Source organism: Eleutherodactylus coqui, chromosome 2 (assembly GCF_035609145.1).
Source record: "Eleutherodactylus coqui strain aEleCoq1 chromosome 2, aEleCoq1.hap1, whole genome shotgun sequence".
In the NCBI taxonomy this organism is placed as follows: Eukaryota; Metazoa; Chordata; class Amphibia; order Anura; family Eleutherodactylidae; genus Eleutherodactylus; species Eleutherodactylus coqui.
This window is the reverse complement of record NC_089838.1, coordinates 53,264,852-53,286,098: the sequence shown is the minus strand read 5'-3', so window position 1 is coordinate 53,286,098 and position 21,247 is coordinate 53,264,852. Positions and strand designations below refer to the sequence as shown.

The 21,247-nt window shown below is 43.5% G+C and overlaps 1 protein-coding gene across 2 annotated transcripts in view; it reads right to left on the bottom strand.

Moving 5' to 3' along the window:
* SLC25A18 (solute carrier family 25 member 18) overlaps positions 1–15,531 on the bottom strand; it is a 57,723-nt gene extending 42,192 nt beyond the window's left edge. The window contains exons 1-2 of one of the 2 annotated variants that reach the window (XM_066590976.1): positions 15,420–15,531; positions 15,230–15,300 (exon numbers count right to left, since the gene is read on the bottom strand). The gene's annotated coding sequence lies outside the window, so the exon portion shown is untranslated. The remainder of the gene's footprint in view (positions 1–15,229; positions 15,301–15,419) is intronic. The other variant, XM_066590977.1, reaches the window with a different exon arrangement.
* Positions 15,532–21,247: the final 5,716 nt, after the last annotated feature.

The following is a 21,247-nucleotide window of genomic DNA, read 5'->3' as shown; positions in this document are numbered from 1 at the left end:
GCAGCAGTATAAATGCGTCCGCGCTACTCAGTGTCCGGGATGTCACAGAAATCCTCGATTCTCGCAATGTTTAACCACGAATGACCACATGTGACCACTGCAAACATAACTGTGTACAGAGCGTGGCCCTTTTATCCTCCAGTACAGGGCCTACCGACTACAGAGATAGCGGCCAATGTCCCAGCATTGAGGCACCTGCCAAATATCCCTGCTCCCTGTGAACTTTGTCCCCATAGCTGGGTACAGAACAGATCAGGTGGTCACACTGATGAAATAGCCCATAGGCTACAGAGTGTATTACATACGGCAGTATTAGATACACAGCTCAGGAGACAGTATCACACACAGCAGGGTTAGATACACAGTTCAGAAGACAGGCTCACTCATGATAGGATTAGATACACAGCTAAACAGACAATATTACACAGGATAGGATTAGATACACGGCTCAGACAACAGTATCACACATGGTAGGATTAGAAACACAGCTCAGACAACAGTATCACACAGGATAGGATTAGATACACGGCTCAGACAACAATATCACACAGGATAGGATTAGATACACGGCTCAGAAGACAGTATCACACAGGATAGGATTAAATAAACGGCTCAGACGACAGTATCACACAGGATAGGATTAGATACACGGCTCAGGCGACAGTATCACACATGGTAGGATTAGAAACACAGCTCAGCATACAATATCACACAGGATAGGATTAGAAACAGCTCAGCAGACAATATCACACAGGATAGGATTGGATACAGCAGCTCAGCAGACAATATCACACAGGATAGGATTAGATACAGCAGCTCAGACGACAATATCACACAGGATAGGATTAGATACAGCAGCTCAGACGACAGTATCACACAGGATAGGATTAGATACACGGCTCAGGCGACAGTATCACACATGGTAGGATTAGAAACACAGCTCAGCATACAATATCACACAGGATAGGATTAGAAACAGCTCAGCAGACAATATCACACAGGATAGGATTAGATACAGCAGCTCAGACAACAGTATCACACAGGATAGGATTAGATACACGGCTCAGACAACAGTATCACACAGGATAAGATTAGATACACGGCTCAGACAACAGTATCACACAGGATAGGATTAGATACACGGCTCAGACGACAGTATCACACATGGTAGGATTAGAAACACGGCTCAGCATACAATATCACACAGGATAGGATTAGAAACACAGCTCAGCAGACAATATCACACAGGATAGGATTAGATACACTGCTCAGACAACAGTATTACACATGGTAGGATTAGAAACACAGCTCAGACAACAGTATCACACAGGATAGGATTAGATACACGGCTCAGACAACAATATCACACAGGATAGGATTAGATACACGGCTCAGACGACAGTATCACACATGGTAGGATTAGAAACACAGCTCAGCATACAATATCACACAGGATAGGATTAGAAACACAGCTCAGCAGACAATATCACACAGGATAGGATTAGATACACTGCTCAGACAACAGTATCACACAGGATAGGATTAGATACACGGCTCAGACAACAGTATCACACAGGATAGGATTAGATACACGGCTCAGACAACAGTATCACACAGGATAGGATTAGATACACGGCTCAGACAACAGTATCACACAGGATAGGATTAGATACACGGCTCAGACAACAGTATCACACAGAATAGGATTAGATACACGGCTCAGACAACAGTATCACACAGGATAGGATTAGATACACGTCTCAGATGACAGTATCACACATGGTAGGATTAGAAACCCAGCTCAGCAGACAATATCACACAGGATAGGATTAAATACACGGCTCAGACAACAGTATCACACAGGATAGGATTAGATACACGGCTCAGACAACAGTATCACACAGGATAGGATTAGATACACGGCTCAGACAACAGTATCACACAGGATAGGATTAGATACACGGCTCAGGCGACAGTATCACACATGGTAGGATTAGAAACACAGCTCAGCATACAATATCACACAGGATAGGATTAGAAAAACAGCTCAGCAGACAATATCACACAGGATAGGATTAGAAACACAGCTCAGCAGACAATATCACACAGGATAGGATCAGAAACACAGCTCAGCAGACAATATCACACAGGATAGGATTAGAAACACAGCTCAGCAGACAATATCACACATGATAGGATTAGATACAGCAGCTCAGCAGACAATATCACACAGGATAGGATTAGATACAGCAGCTCAGACGACAATATCACACAGGATAGGATTAGATACAGCAGCTCAGACGACAGTATCACACAGGATAGGATTAGATACACGGCTCAGGCGACAGTATCACACATGGTAGGATTACAAACACAGCTCAGCATTCAATATCACACAGGATAGGATTAGAAACACAGCTCAGCAGACAATATCACACAGGATAGGATTAGATACACGGCTCAGACAACAGTATCACACAGCATAGGATTAGATACACGGCTCAGACAACAGTATCACACAGGATAGGATTAGATACACGGCTCAGACAACAGTATCACACAGGATAGGATTAGATACACGGCTCAGACAACAGTATCACACAGGATAGGATTAGATACACGGCTCAGACAACAGTATCACACAGGATAGGATTAGATACACGGCTCAGACAACAGTATCACACAGGATAGGATTAGATACACGGCTCAGACAACAGTATCACACAGGATAGGATTAGATACACGGCGCAGACAACAGTATCACACAGGATAGGATTAGATACACGGCTCAGACAACAGTATCACACAGGATAGGATTAGATACACGTCTCAGATGACAGTATCACACATGGTAGGATTAGAAACCCAGCTCAGCAGACAATATCACACAGGATAGGATTAAATACACGGCTCAGACAACAGTATCACACAGGATAGGATTAGATACACGGCTCAGACAACAGTATCACACAGGATAGGATTAGATACACGGCTCAGACAACAGTATCACACAGGATAGGATTAGATACACGGCTCAGACAATAGTATCACACAGGATAGGATTAGATACACGGCTCAGACAACAGTATCACACAGGATAGGATTAGATACACGGCTCAGACAACAGTATCACACAGGATAGGATTAGATACACGGCTCAGACAACAGTATCACACAGGATAGGATTAGATACACGGCTCAGACAACAGTATCACACAGGATAGGATTAGAAACACAGCTCAGCATACAATATCACACAGGATAGGATTAGAAACAGCTCAGCAGACAATATCACACATGATAGGATTAGATACAGCAGCTCAGACGACAATATCACACAGGATAGGATTAGATACAGCAGCTCAGACGACAGTATCACACAGGATAGGATTAGATACACGGCTCAGACAACAATATCACACAGGATAGGATTAGATACACGGCTCAGACGACAGTATCACAAATGGTAGGATTAGAAACACAGCTCAGCATACAATATCACACAGGATAGGATTAGAAACACAGCTCAGACAACAGTATCACACAGGATAGGATTAGATACACGGCTCAGACAACAATATCACACAGGATAGGATTAGATACACGGCTCAGACGACAGTATCACACATGGTAGGATTAGAAACACAGCTCAGCAGACAATATCACGCAGGATAGGATTAGATACAGCAGCTCAGACAACAGTATCACACAGGATAGGATTAGATACAGCATCTCAGACAACAATATCACACAGGATAGGATTAGATACAGCAGCTCAGACGACAATATCACACAGGATAGGATTAGATACAGCAGCTCAGACGACAGTATCACACAGGATAGGATTAGATACACGGCTCAGGCGACAGTATCACACATAGTAGGATTAGAAACACAGCTCAGCATTCAATATCACACAGGATAGGATTAGAAACACAGCTCAGCAGACAATATCACACAGGATAGGATTAGATACACGGCTCAGACCACAGTATCACACAGGATAGGATTAGATACACGGCTCAGACGACAGTATCACACAGAATAGGATTAGATACACGGCTCAGAGAACAGTATCATACAGGATAGGATTAAATACACGTCTCAGACGACAGTATCACACAGGATAGGATTAGATACACGGCTCAGGCGACAGTATCACACATGGTAGGATTAGAAACACAGCTCAGCATTCAATATCACACAGGATAGGATTAGAAACACAGCTCAGCAGACAATATCACACAGGATAGGATTAGATACACGGCTCAGACCACAGTATCACACAGGATAGGATTAGATACACGGCTCAAAGAACAGTATCACACAGGAAAGGATTAGATACAAGGCTCAGACGACAGTATCACACAGGATAGGATTAGATACACGGCTTAGACAACAGTATCACACAGGATAGGATTAGATACACGGCTCATACAACAGTATCACACAGGATACGATTAGATACAAGGCTCAGACAACAGTATCACACAGGATAGGATTAGATACACGTCTCAGATGACAGTATCACACATGGTAGGATTAGAAACACAGCTCAGCAGACAATATCACACAGGATAGGATTAGATACACTGCTCAGACAACAGTATCACACAGAATAGGATTAGATACACGGCTCAGACAACAGTATCACACAGGATAGGATTAGATACACGGCTCAGACAACAGTATCACACAGGATAGGATTAGATACACGGCTCAGACAACAGTATCACACAGGATAGGATTAGATACACGGCTCAGACGACAGTATCACACATGGTAGGATTAGAAACACAGCTCAGCATACAATATCACACAGGATAGGATTAGAAACACAGCTCAGACAACAGTATCACACAGGATAGGATTAGATACACGGCTCAGAAGACAGTATCACACAGGATAGGATTAGATACACGGCTCAGACGACAGTATCACACATGGTAGGATTAGAAACACAGCTCAGCAGACAATATCACGCAGGATAGGATTAGATACAGCAGCTCAGACAACAGTATCACACAGGATAGGATTAGATACAGCATCTCAGACAACAATATCACACAGGATAGGATTAGATACACGGCTCAGACGACAGTATCACACAGGATAGGATTAAATACACGGCTCAGACGACAGTATCACACAGGATAGGATTAGATACACGGCTCAGGCGACAGTATCACACATGGTAGGATTAGAAACACAGCTAAGCATACAATATCACACAGGATAGGATTAGAAACAGCTCAGCAGACAATATCACACGTTAGGATTAGATACAGCAGCTCAGCAGACAATATCACACAGGATAGGATTAGATAGAGCAGCTCAGATGACAATATCACACAGGATAGGATTAGATACAGCAGCTCAGACGACAGTATCACACAGGATAGGATTAGATACACGGCTCAGGCGACAGTATCACACATGGTAGGATTAGAAACACAGCTCAGCATTCAATATCACACAGGATAGGATTAGAAACACAGCTCAGCAGACAATATCACACAGGACAGGATTAGATACAGCAGCTCAGACAACAGTATCACACAGAATAGGATTAGATACACGGCTCAGACAACAGTATCACACAGGATAGGATTAGATACACGGCTCAGACAACAGTATCATACAGGATAGGATTAGATACACGGCTCAGACAACAGTATCACACAGGATAGGATTAGAAACACAGCTCAGCATACAGTATCACACAGGATAGGATTAGAAACACAGCTCAGACAACAGTATCACACATGGTAGGATTAGAAACACAGCTCAGCATACAATATCACACAGGATAGGATTAGATACACGGCTCAGACGACAGTATCACAAATGGTAGGATTAGAAACACAGCTCAGCATACAATATCACACAGGATAGGATTAGAAACACAGCTCAGACAACAGTATCACACAGGATAGGATTAGATACACGGCTCAGACAACAATATCACACAGGATAGGATTAGATACACGTCTCAGACGACAGTATCACACATGGTAGGATTAGAAACACAGCTCAGCAGACAATATCACGCAGGATAGGATTAGATACAGCAGCTCAGACAACAGTATCACACAGGATAGGATTAGATACAGCATCTCAGACAACAATATCACACAGGATAGGATTAGATACAGCAGCTCAGACGACAATATCACACAGGATAGGATTAGATACAGCAGCTCAGACGACAGTATCACACAGGATAGGATTAGATACACGGCTCAGGCGACAGTATCACACAGGATAGGATTAGATACAGCATCTCAGACAACAATATCACACAGGATAGGATTAGATACACGGCTCAGACGACAGTATCACACAGGATAGGATTAAATACACGGCTCAGACGACAGTATCACACAGGATAGGATTAGATACACGGCTCAGGCGACAGTATCACACATGGTAGGATTAGAAACACAGCTAAGCATACAATATCACACAGGATAGGATTAGAAACAGCTCAGCAGACAATATCACACGTTAGGATTAGATACAGCAGCTCAGCAGACAATATCACACAGGATAGGATTAGATAGAGCAGCTCAGACGACAATATCACACAGGATAGGATTAGATACAGCAGCTCAGACGACAGTATCACACAGGATAGGATTAGATACACGGCTCAGGCGACAGTATCACACATGGTAGGATTAGAAACACAGCTCAGCATTCAATATCACACAGGATAGGATTAGAAACACAGCTCAGCAGACAATATTACACAGGATAGGATTAGATACACGGCTCAGACAACAGTATCACACAGGATAGGATTAGATACACGGCTCAGACAACAGTATCACACAGGATAGGATTAGATACACGGCTCAGACAACAGTATCACACAGGATAGGATTAGATACACGTCTCAGACAACAGTATCACACAGGATAGGATTAGATACACGGCTCAGACAACAGTATCACACAGGATAGGATTAGATACACGGCTCAGACAACAGTATCACACAGGATAGGATTAGATACACGGCTCAGACAACAGTATCACACAGGATAGGATTAGATACACGGCTCAGACAACAGTATCACACAGGATAGGATTAGATACACGGCTCAGACAACAGTATCACACATGGTAGGATTAGAAACACAGCTCAGCATACAATATCACACAGGATAGGATTAGATACACGGCTCAGACGACAGTATCACAAATGGTAGGATTAGAAACACAGCTCAGCATACAATATCACACAGGATAGGATTAGAAACACAGCTCAGACAACAGTATCACACAGGATAGGATTAGATACACGGCTCAGACAACAATATCACACAGGATAGGATTAGATACACGGCTCAGACGACAGTATCACACATGGTAGGATTAGAAACACAGCTCAGCAGACAATATCACGCAGGATAGGATTAGATACAGCAGCTCAGACAACAGTATCACACAGGATAGGATTAGATACAGCATCTCAGACAACAATATCACACAGGATAGGATTAGATACAGCAGCTCAGACGACAATATCACACAGGATAGGATTAGATACAGCAGCTCAGACGACAGTATCACACAGGATAGGATTAGATACACGGCTCAGGCGACAGTATCACACATGGTAGGATTAGAAACACAGCTCAGCATTCAATATCACACAGGATAGGATTAGAAACACAGCTCAGCAGACAATATCACACAGGATAGGATTAGATACAGCAGCTCAGACAACAGTATCACACAGGATAGGATTAGATACACGGCTCAGACAACAGTATCACACAGGATAGGATTAGATACACGGCTCAGACAACAGTATCACACAGGATAGGATTAGATACACGGCTCAGACGACAGTATCACACAGGATAGGATTAGATACACGGCTCAGACGACAGTATCACACAGAATAGGATTAGATACACGGCTCAGAGAACAGTATCACACAGGATAGGATTAAATACACGTCTCAGACGACAGTATCACACAGGATAGGATTAGATACACGGCTCAGGCGACAGTATCACACATGGTAGGATTAGAAACACAGCTCAGCATTCAATATCACACAGGATAGGATTAGAAACACAGCTCAGCAGACAATATCACACAGGATAGGATTAGATACACGGCTCAGACCACAGTATCACACAGGATAGGATTAGATACACGGCTCAAAGAACAGTATCACACAGGAAAGGATTAGATACAAGGCTCAGACGACAGTATCACACAGGATAGGATTAGATACACGGCTTAGACAACAGTATCACACAGGATAGGATTCGATACACGGCTCAGACAACAGTATCACACAGGATAGGATTAGATACACGGCTCATACAACAGTATCACACAGGATAGGATTCGATACACGGCTCAGACAACAGTATCACACAGGATAGGATTAGATACAAGGCTCAGACAACAGTATCACACAGGATAGGATTAGATACACGTCTCAGATGACAGTATCACACATGGTAGGATTAGAAACACAGCTCAGCAGACAATATCACACAGGATAGGATTAGATACACTGCTCAGACAACAGTATCACACAGAATAGGATTAGATACACGGCTCAGACAACAGTATCACACAGGATAGGATTAGATACACGGCTCAGACAACAGTATCACACAGGATAGGATTAGATACACGGCTCAGACAACAGTATCACACAGGATAGGATTAGATACACGGCTCAGACGACAGTATCACACATGGTAGGATTAGAAACACAGCTCAGCATACAATATCACACAGGATAGGATTAGAAACACAGCTCAGACAACAGTATCACACAGGATAGGATTAGATACACGGCTCAGACGACAGTATCACACATGGTAGGATTAGAAACACAGCTCAGCAGACAATATCACGCAGGATAGGATTAGATACAGCAGCTCAGACAACAGTATCACACAGGATAGGATTAGATACACGGCTCAGACAACAGTATCACACAGGATAGGATTAGATACACGGCTCAGACGACAGTATCACACAGGATAGGATTAGATACACGGCTCAGACGACAGTATCACACAGGATAGGATTAGATACACAGCTCAGCAGACAATATCACACAGGATAGGATTAGATACACTGCTCAGACAACAGTATCACACAGGATAGGATTAGATATACTGCTCAGACAACAGTATCACACAGGATAGGATTAGATACACGGCTCAGACAACAGTATCACACAGGAAAGGATTAGATACACGGCTCAGACGACAGTATCACACAGGATAGGATTAGATACACGGCTCAGACAACAGTATCACACAGGATAGGATTAGATACACGGCTCAGACGACAGTATCACACAGGATAGGATTAGATACACGGCTCAGACGACAGTATCACACAGAATAGGATTAGATACACGGCTCAGACGACAGTATCACACAGGATAGGATTAGATACACAGCTCAGCAGACAATATCACACAGGATAGGATTAGATACACTGCTCAGACAACAGTATCACACAGGATAGGATTAGATATACTGCTCAGACAACAGTATCACACAGGATAGGATTAGATACACGGCTCAGACAACAGTATCACACAGGAAAGGATTAGATACACGGCTCAGACGACAGTATCACACAGGATAGGATTAGATACACGGCTCAGACGACAGTATCACACAGGATAGGATTAGATACACGGCTCAGACAACAGTATCACACAGGATAGGATTAGATACACGTCTCAGATGACAGTATCACACATGGTAGGATTAGAAACACAGCTCAGCAGACAATATCACACAGGATAGAATTAGATACAGCAGCTCAGACAACAGTATCACACAGGATAGGATTAGATACACGGCTCAGAGAACAGTATCACACAGGATAGGATTAGATACACGGCTCAGACAACAGTATCACACAGGATAGGATTAGATACACGGTTCAGACAACAGTATCACACAGGATAGGATTAGATACACGTCTCAGGTGACAGTATCACACATGGTAGGATTAGAAACCCAGCTCAGCAGACAATATCACACAGGATAGGATTAGATACAGCAGCTCAGACAACAGTATCACACAGGAAAGGATTAGATACACGGCTCAGACGACAGTATCACACAGGATAGAATTAGATACACGTCTCAGATGACAGTATCACACATGGTAGGATTAGAAACACAGCTCAGCATACAATATCACACAGGATAGGATTAGAAACACAGCTCAGCAGACAATATCACACATGGTAGGATTAGATACACTGCTCAGACAACAGTATCACACAGGATAGGATTAGATACACGGCTCAGACGACAGTATCACACAGGATAGGATTAGATACACGGCTCAGACGACAGTATCACACAGGATAGGATTAGATACACGGCTCAGACGACAGTATCACACAGGATAGGATTAGATACACGGCTCAGACAACTGTATCACACAGGATAGGATTAGATACACGGCTCAGACGACAGTATCACACATGGTAGGATTAGAAACACAGCTCAGCATACAATATCACACAGGATAGGATTAGAAACACAGCTCAGCATACAATATCACACAGGATAGGATTAGAAACACAGCTCAGCAGACAATATCACACAGGATAGGATTAGATACACTGCTCAGACAACAGTATCACACAGGATAGGATTAGATACACGGCTCAGACAACAGTATCACACAGGATAGGATTAGATACACGGCTCAGACAACAGTATCACACAGGATAGGATTTGATACACGGCTCAGACAACAGTATCACACAGGATAGGATTCGATACACGGCTCAGACGACAGTATCACACAGGATAGGATTCGATATACGGCTCAGACGACAGTATCACACAGGATAGGATTCGATATACGGCTCAGACAACAGTATCACACAGGATAGGATTACATACATGGCTCATATGACAGTATCACACGTGGTTGGGTTAGATACTCGGCTCAAGAGACATTATCACACGGGAGGATTAGATACAGAGTTCAGAAAAACAAACACACACAGCGGGGTTAGATACACCGCTCAGAAAACAGGATCACACATGATAGCATTAGATACACTGCTCAACGGAGTGCAATCACACATGGTAGCATTAGATACACAGCTCAGACAACAGTATACCACAGGATAGGATTAGATACATGGCTCAGACAACCGTATCACACATGGTAGGATTAGATACACGGCTCAGAAGGCACGATCACACACGCCATGATTAGATGGACAGCTCAGGAGACAGGATCACACACGGCAGGCTTAGATACACATCTCAGGAGACAGGACCACTCAACCGTATTGCCGACCCCGTTTCATCTATTGCATTATATATTAAGAGCAATCCCTCCAGCAAGCGCTCCCTTTCTGGAGCTGCACCCAATTTTATAGAGGTTCATGATGCTAATATTTCATCATTCAGAGTTATTGGTGTAGAAAAGGTAACATGTCCGGTGAGAGGAGGTGATTGGTTTGGAAAATCGTATGCCAGGGAGGCCTTTTGGATCCTCAAACTAGGTACACGATATCCCAAGGGTCTCAATTACAGGACTGATTTGCTATATGTCTATATATATATATATATATATATATATATATATATATATATATATATATATATATATATATATATATATATATATATATATATATAAAATGTGTGTGTGTGTGTGTGTGTGTGTGTGTGTGTGTGTGTGTGTGTGTGTGTGTACTTCATATACATATATGCCACTACCATATAAATAATTTTTTTTTTTTTTTCAATCTGACTGCTGTCACTGTTGGAAACATGGCCACAATTGTATTTTGATTTTTTGACCAGCATTTTGGTATGCATATGCATTTATTTTATGTGTATGCATTTGTGCATGTCTGTAGGCATTTGTCTATCTATAATTTTTTTTCTCACTATTTTTGGTTGTTCAGATTGCTAGACACATGACCATAATTATTTTTTTGACAAACATCTAAAAATATGCATTATTAGCATTGTTGGACATATCATCATTGTCATGCTGCATGATCGATATAAGTGTCCTCCATGATTGATATAAGTGTCCTTATCAGTATGTGCTCTATACTAGGGGGGTGAGCTCCCTCACATCTGTGATATGTGGTCATCAGCTGATACTCATTCAGTTGTTTAGATACATGGTTTAGCAGACAGTGTCACACATTATAGGATTAGATACATGGCTCAACAGAGAGCATCACACATGGTAGGATTAGATACACGGCTCAGCAGACAGTATAACACATGGTAGGATTAGATACATGGCTCAGCAGACAGTATCACACATGGTAGGATTAGATACACGGCTCAGCAGACAGTATCACACATGGTAGGATTAGATACACAGCTCAGCAGACAGTATCACACAGTATAGGATTATATACACGGCTCAGACGACCGTATCAGACAATATAGGATTAGATACACGGTTTAACAGACAGTATCCCACATTATAGGATTAGATACATGGCTCAACAGAGAGCATCACACATGGTAGGATTAGATACACGGCTCAGCAGACAGTATAATACATGGTAGGATTAGATACATGGCTCAGCAGACAGTATCACACATCACAGTAACTTTATTTTCTGCTTATAAAGTTCACAAGAAAGTTACAGAACTTTTTATTTTCCCGCCTTTCACCAGAAGCCCCACTGACACTACATGAAGGGGTGCCCCCTCCCACTATGTGAGTCGCCCCACTAGTCGCTCGGTCACTTCTCCCGCACAGAAAAGAGCAGAACAAATCCGGCTGCCATGGCGACTTCTGATGCCAATCGCCATGGAGACAATTTGGCTGCAGCATCTACCTAATCTAGGGCAGGCCTGAGGCCTTTGTGACTGATTAGTCAATGACAGCAGAGACCTGCAAATGTTAACACCATCATGTCCGCACGCTACCATTCTGAGGGGCTTTGTCAAGCTCCCTTATGCTTCAGGACAGAAAATGGTGTCATTACAGGATTGTTTGCCTTTATGTGGTTTCCTGGCATATTTCTCCATTGTGTGATATTCAGGTCGCTGCATTGTTGTCTCTGTTCCCACGGCCTCCCCATGTTAATGATGACACCGCCACATCTAATGACCAGCAGAAACTACCACACCCATCAGGCACTAAGGGGTCCCAGACATTAGTGCCGCCATATAGTAACTTGTAGCACGGGGGTCACACAGAGGTCTGAAATCCCCCACAAAGTCCGAAGAGTTAAACGGATATTTCAGATTATCAGGACGGCTTCACAGAGACATATTTGTACGCGTAACATGTGAGTGCGCTATACATTGATTTCACATTTCCATGCATTTCGGTAACGCAAAAAAAAAAACACAAGATGATGCTCTATTTTTCTGCGTATTTGCGCACCAGAGGTCCCCATATTAGTCAATAGCAGGTGCGCAAATATGCAAGGAGGTGCGTGAAACACTGCATAATTGGTCAGAAAAAAAGAACACATCTGGAACTAAGTCAGTTTAATTAGTCACTTCATTTGGTAAATCTGTGTTTGTCGCGCGCAAATAAACTTGCCTTGTGGGCATAAAAAGTACAGCAAAATATGCAGATGTGCACGCAAAATACTTATTCACCTGTGTGAAGCTGGCCCTACGACATTTTCACAAAGTGTGCCATGAAAGTCTGATAGGCGAGAGGTGGGACCCCTATCTATCTCCTGTTCTGACCCCGCAACCCACAGCTACACCAATTGTGGTGGTTGAGAGCACGAAAATAGCCGCGCTCCCCGCACTACACTCTTTCCCTAACTCCCATATAAGTTAATAGTTACAGAAACAGCGCATCGCGGGGGGTCTAACCACACTGCCTTATGGTGTCCCCTTTTTAACGTATGGATTTCGGAAGTGCGTCCTGGCCTGACTGCAGGTCTCCTGACCCTAAATCCAAGCATTATGCGCATGTATGATGCTCAGAATTCTGGTTAGGTGAGCGGCGGACAGGCTGGGACACTTTCCAATTCCACACAGAAGACGGAGACAACATAAGGCAGTGTGGTTAGTCACTCACATCTCGTATTCAATAGGGTTCCTATTTCGGCCATGCTTGTCCAAGATGGGAACAGCTCTTTAGGGTATGTTCACATATAGCGCAAATGCTGCAGATTCTCAACAGCGAAAAATTCAGCAGCAGTTCTGCATTAAAAGCCTCATAATAATCCGCACCACTGCCTGCATTGCGCTCCTCTCACTTCCCAACACTTCACTTGGCTGTATCCACACAGGCTACTGAGCGCTATCATGGGCGGTCATGTGATGCCACTTCCGCATCACATGACTAGCAGCACCCGGCAGCCGTTGCCAGTGTGTGCTATACTCTGGGTGCCGCAGGGTGCAGTACTGGGAAATGAGAGGAGCGCTGCTGAGAAGCGCTGTACAGGCTAAAATCCAGATTTTAGGTGAAAATACGCGCCACTGGTGTGGATTTTGATGGGGTGTTTGATACGAAAAAGCTGCAAATTTTACCACAGAAATTCTGCAGCACTTTCACTAGGTATGAACGTAACTGAATGCTCGTTTGGCTTAAAGCTATTCTCCTGACTCCCCCATTCACATAAATACTTAACAACTATTCCTCCCATCTCCCCCATAGACATGAATGTACATTCGGTCGAGCGTTCATGCATTTTCCATGCGGAGAGTGGAGAAATTTGCAGCCAGATAGCTCTCACCCACAGGGGGTACAAAGGGATCAGGCAGTGATCTTCACCTTTTTCCCAGCATCATCTATCAAGGGACAGTCAGGAGACCCCCGTACACACATAAGGCTGCCTGTCCATGGGCGATGCGGAGATCCGCCGCGGGAGCCAGAGAACGTACCCCCGCTGTGAGCCTGACAGATAGGTTCACCACGGAGAATCGCGGCAATTTGCAACATGCTGCGATTTGCCGTCCGCGAGCAGAGAATCGCCATGATTCTCCACTCATGGACAGGGGGGGGGGGGGGCTGCACTTTCCATAGCAACGCTATGAAAAGCGTGCACTCCGTTCCCCGCGGCTGGATTATCGCTCCGGGGAACGCAATGCAAAAACGCCCGTGGACAGGCGGCCTAAGTTGTCCAATCCCCCCGATATCGGTTAATGTAAATGAGGACATTTAAGCATAGAACAGGTCAGCAGAAGGAGAGGCAATCTACAGAAGCAACTATCAAAAGCAAGAAAACATTTTTACAAAGTTCTTAACTCCTTACTTCCCCGGAGGCGTTCGTCACTACACAGATGGACTTTTTTGCATCAAAGTGTCAATTTTTTCCCCCAAAATCTGCAAATAATAAAAATGTTAAATAGCAAAGAAAAAAACTGAGAAGCCAAACAAGCGGCATGTGCTCTGCAGCCTGCGGGTAGTTAGAGATGTAGCAGAGCCGGTTCCAGGACACTCACCAGGTATGACAACTCACGGACAGCGAGTGCCCCCTTCTATCTGCTCCTCCAGAAGTAGCTAGGATTCCCTTGGGCAGGAGTCAGGGCTTGGCCTCTGGGAGGGACAGGAAGAGCAGGAGGAGGAGAGATTCAAAGTGCCTGTCAGATACTACAAACAAGTTTAGAGGCAATTACACTATCCAGAATGGCGGAATGACGTGCACGCTCCGCATTGTTCATAGACTAAAACCCAGACAGCCAAGTCACAGACAAGGATCAATGTGAGGTGTGCGGCTACAGAGCCGGACAACGAGAATCACAGCGAATACAACAGCGCCAGGGATGACTTAATTAGATAACGAGCGCCTGGAGCTAAAACACTTGTTAACAAGCAATGAAATCTATAGGATCTGTCTGAAAATTCTTCATATATTGTGTAAATACAGGACTGTGAGGCCAAAATACAGGGAGGCACATAGAAAATTACCCCAGCAGCAAACACTTAGGAAAGCTGTCAAAGAAAATAGGTTTTTGTTCTCCATAGCAACCAATCACAGCGCAGATTTAGGCCCCCTCTTCACGGCAGTGATTTCGCTGATGGTAAATTGCCAGCCAATCATGCCGTCTGAAGCTTTCCATAGCGTTGCTATGAAAAGCGCCGGACCCATGTCTACGAGCAGAGAATCATTGCGATTCCCCCCTCGCGGACGGCAATTCGCAGCATGCTGCGAATTGCCCCGATTTTCCGCACTCGGCCTATCTGTCAGATAGGCTGACTTGCGGAGATCGGTCTGCAGGCTCCTGCTCCCGCGTCAGAGATCTGCCGCCGGACTTCACAACGCCCGTGGACAGGGGGCCTAAATTTGTTATACTGCTGAGGTAAAAACAAAGCTGTGCTGTGATTGGTTGCTACAAAGGGGGCAACAAAGACAGATTTTCTTTAACACCATTTTCATAAGAGTGCAGTGCCGGGGGACTTTCCCGTATCCCATCCAGATCAAAGATCTCAAGAATGAATTTTTCTATTGATCAGTGACATATTCTGCAGATAAATAAGCTGCGAGTAGGTAAAAGGAAGATACTTAGAGCACAAATGTTCAATTTGTACATCCCATCTTCATACTGCCCCCCTATGTCAAAAAACATAACGACTATAATACTGCCCCCTATGTGATTGTTCCCAGCAAGAGAAACCACGTAATCTTGTAGATATGATACCTTTTAATGGCTAACAAAAATACATGATGTAATAATAGCGGGCTTGCGAACCAATGCAGGGTTCTTCTTCAGGCTTAATGGATTGGATCTGAAGAGGCATGGATAGTTATACACACTTATAACATACATACTTATGACAAGGCACAGATATGGATGTGATTGGTTCGCACTTAAAAGGAATTCTGCAACAGCAAACAAACGTTTTTTGTCTAGGCACTGATAGCAGAGTGAAAGTTTTATGGTCCCTAAATTACTGTTGGGGGGGGGGGGCAGGTCAGAAATGCTACAAGAGGTACACTGACATTTATAACTAAACACTGATAAGGGAGTGAAAGTTTATGGCCCCTGAATTACTGTTGTGTATAAATATTCATGCCTCTTCAGATCCAATCCATTAAGCCTGAAGAAGAACCCTGCGTTGGTTCGCAAGCTCGCTATTATTACATCATGTATTTTTGTTAGCCATTAAAAAGGTATCATATCTACAACCCCCATCAACAGTAATTCAGGGACCATAAAGTTGCACTCCCTTATCAGTGGAAAACGGGTTTGTATTCAGTTTGAAGACCTGGAGCATTTAGGTTTAGAAGAACGATCTCAGGTGTGAGGGTGACATTAGATTTGAGGATTAGGCCCAGTAATTTCTGGACCTCTTCCCAGAAAGGTTGTAGAAGTGGACAAGTTAACCAAATGAGAGAGAATGAACCAATACCGTCTGAGCATCTCCAACATAGCGGGGAGTAACCTGGGTCTATTTTGTTAAGTAGGACTGAGTCTTATACCATCTAGAGACGATTTTATAATTTAGTTTTGGAACCTGGTAGAGGAAGAAGATGAGTGAGACCTAGAAAGAATATCCCTTATCTTTATCTGTGGTAAAGGTGGTACTTAACTCCGATTCCCACCGGGAGATAAACGAGGGTTGCTGTTTGTTCTGTGTCAGGGCCCTATAGATTTTAGATATAGTACTCTTGACAGGTTGGAGGCTCCAGAATAATTTATGGAATAGTAAGTTTTCATCTTTGCCTACAATATCTGGGGAGTGCAGCACAGCTGAGTCCCTAATAACGTCCAAATCTTCGCTATTGAGTAGAGTGTCTACTAGGGGATTTAGAAACTGTAAATCCTGGGGCACAGACTTCTCCTTAATGAGGGCCCCGCACTGCAATGTCCTTAAATGGGTGTCCCTCTTAGGCCTCCTTCCCACGAACGGATTTACGCCGCGTAAATCCGCGGCAAAAATCAGCTGCGTTGCCCCCTGCTATTAGGTTCTATTGAACCTAATAGCACAATGCTCACGATGCGTAATTCCACCGCGGAATTACGCACCGTGAAATCTCCCGTTCTCACCCACAGCATGTTCTATTTGCTGCGGGTGTACGCGCTGATGGCTTCCATTGCAGTCAATGGAAGCCGTCCGTTCACGCTATCTCCCGCTGCAACCAGCGGAAGATAGCGTGAAAAAATGCTTCCCCGCCTACCGCCGCGCGTCATATGACACGGCCGGCGCGTCATGTGACGCGGTGGGCGTGTCACATGACGCGACGGCGGTGGGCGGGGAAGCGTCTTCACGCTATCTTCCGCTGGCAAGTATGGGGTCTCTGGGGGGCGCCGTGATGGGCTTCACCGCGGAATATTACGCGGCGGAGCCCGTCACGCTCGTGGGAAGAAGGCCTTAATCTTTTGTTTGAGCGCTCTGAATTTGTTAGGGATTAGTGCGAGAACTGGGCTGTAGCCGCTAATCTGGGGTACTAGATTATGCTTCTTGTTTGCCTTATGCCATAACCTTAGGGTTAGTTGGGTGAAAGGGTTTTGGATCCCCTTCAGTTTAGCTTTATTATATGGGGTGGACCAGAATAGTAGTTTCTGATCTTTGTTTAGTGAGAAGAGTTCCACTTCTACCCAAAGTTTGAGACTGGTTTGACGGGTCAGGTCTACCATGCGGATCAAATGTAATGCGATGCAGTACAAGTCTGGCAGACCTATTCCGCCCCTTCTTTTGGTTTTGACAAGAGTTGCATGACTAACCCTATGTCCCTTTCCCTGCCATATGAACTTTGCAGTAAGGCTTTTATGTGTGGCAAAGAGATTCTATGGAATTTCTATTGGAAGTGTTTGGAGTACATATAGTATTTTTGGCAAATAGATCATTTTGATTAGGTTCTTTCTGCCAAACCAGGAGATTGACAGAGAGCTCCAGGAGACAAGATCCTTCTCCATCCTCTCAAGTAGTGGCCTGAAATTTAAATTGTACAAATCCGCAGTTTTCCGGGGTAAACTTGCCCCTAGGTAATTGATTTGTTTGCTTGAGTTTTTAAATGGCGAGATTTTGGATATTTCTGCCCAGGAATCATGTTTGATGTTTATATTTAGTAATTCCGACTTTGAGGGGTTTAATTTGAAATAAGAAAGCTGACCAAAGTTCTTGAACTCCTGCAGAATATGAGGAATTGTTGTTTTGGGATCAGTGAGGAAGAACAGCATGCCGTCTGCATATGAGGCCGACTTGTGTTCCCTGGAGCCGCATTTCATACCTATAATTTTATTGTTTTGTCTATTTTCCAGGAAGGTTTCCATAGTTAAAATAAATAATAGGGGGGGTAGAGGGCAGCCTTGTCTGGTTCCATTACTAATTTGGACTGTAGGGGGGAGAAAAAAAAAATCTGAATTAATTTTGATTCTAGCCAAGGGGAAGGAGTACAAGGCCATGATCTGGTCAATGAAAGTTTCTGGGAAGCCAAATTTTGAAATGGACATTCGTAAAAATAACCAGTCAACTCTATTAAAATCCTTTTCGGCATCCGTGATGAGAAGGGCTAGTGGAGTTTTGAAATATAGGGATCCAACGCTATCAGGGCCAGGACTTTTCCCATTCGGAGCTGACTGGATACATTCCTCTACTTCCCTAGGGGAGATTAATTTGAGGAGGGGTTGTGTTTGGCTTGTGGATATATTAGGGAGTTTGACAGCGTCTAAGTTGTCGCGTATTTTTTGCTGTTTAATTGATAAAGACTCTAGGGGGTTTTAAAGGTTGTATAAATCAGAGTAGAACGCATGAAAAATATTTGAAATCTCTGATGTTTTGTGATGTATCACATCATTTTTATCTTTTATTTTAGGAATAAATGCCTTTGTGTTCTGTGCTTTAATTAAGGCTGCAAGCTTTTTACCACATAATGCTTGTATCTTGCGAAAAAGATATTTTTTGGATTTTTGATTTAGGAGCTCTTTTAGCTTAGTACGCAGGTTGAATAATTGTTTTTCATATTGAAGTAGGACGCTTTTCTTATTACATGTTTCTATATTTTTGATCTGTTCAATGAAAGAAGCCATCTCTCTCTTTTTCCTTGCGCCCAATTCAATAAAAAGGCCTCCTATTACTGCGTTATGAGCCTCCCAAAGGGTTGTGGGGTTGCAAGGCTCCCGTGCGTTCTCAAAGTAGTGCTGTAGACCCTTTTGTATATATTCAATGTCCTCTTTACTCTTTAATAGGTTGTCATTCAATAGCCAATTGGACACGGATCTCCTTTTGGGGGATGCGGTCATCTTCATGAAAATCGGGGCATGGTCAGAGTACAGAATAGAGTCATAGAAGGTTTTGGTGATTAAGTCTAATAGGGAATGTTTGACATAGAAGTAATCTATTCTCGAATATTTCTTATGAACCGGGGAGTAAAAAGAAAAATCCTTTAAGTCTGGGTTGAGAACTCTCCCAGGGTCTACCACATGGAGATCGGCCAACAATTTTTTAATTTTAGAGAATGGGACTGCTGAGGAGCCATTAGATGAGTCCAGAGTGGAGCAGAGCGGCACGTTGAAATCCCCGCCCATAATAAGATCCCCCTCAGTGAAATCTTGCAAGTGTTTGGTGACTATAGTGAAAAAGGCGTCTTGGTGGGAGTTAGGAGCATACAGGTTAGCTAAGGTAAATACTTTATCACCGATTGAGCCCTTGACAAAGATAAATCTGCCATCCGGGTCAGCTAAGACATTTAATGTTTGGAAATGAACATATGTAGGACAATAGCAACCCCTCTATGTCTTTTTAAAGGAGTGGTGGCATTGAACCATTTGGTGAAAGATTTGTTTTTGGTGAGCGGGGTGCAGTTTTTCTTAAAGTGGGTTTCTTGAAGGAAGATAATATCCACACCCTGTTTATCCAGACAGTGTAGTATTTGGGAACTTTTTTGTGGAATATTAATCCCTTTTACATTAAAAGAGGCTAGGTGCATATCAGCCATGGATAAAATGACGGGGAATATTTTTTAAGCAAATAGTATCCGCAGAACTGTCAGGGAAATTCAGAACACAAAAATAAACAAGAACATAACATAACTATGGCAGCTGGTCTCTGTTAGACCAGAAACAAAAGAACACATTATAACCTTCTGCTGCTGGACCGGATTTGGGAGCAAGGTCCTATCCGAAACCAGATTATCGAGCAGGAATTAAAAGAGTTGCGGGTACGTGAAGAGGCACAGGGGGTTCGTGACTCCCAACGTAGTCTGCAGATTCTTTAAGTAAAAAGATTAAAGAAAAGCAAAAGCAGATAAACTCAAGCCAAAAAGGAAGCAAACAGTAAGATCAAAGGAAGATGAGGTATCAAAGAGAAAAAAAAACAACACCATCCA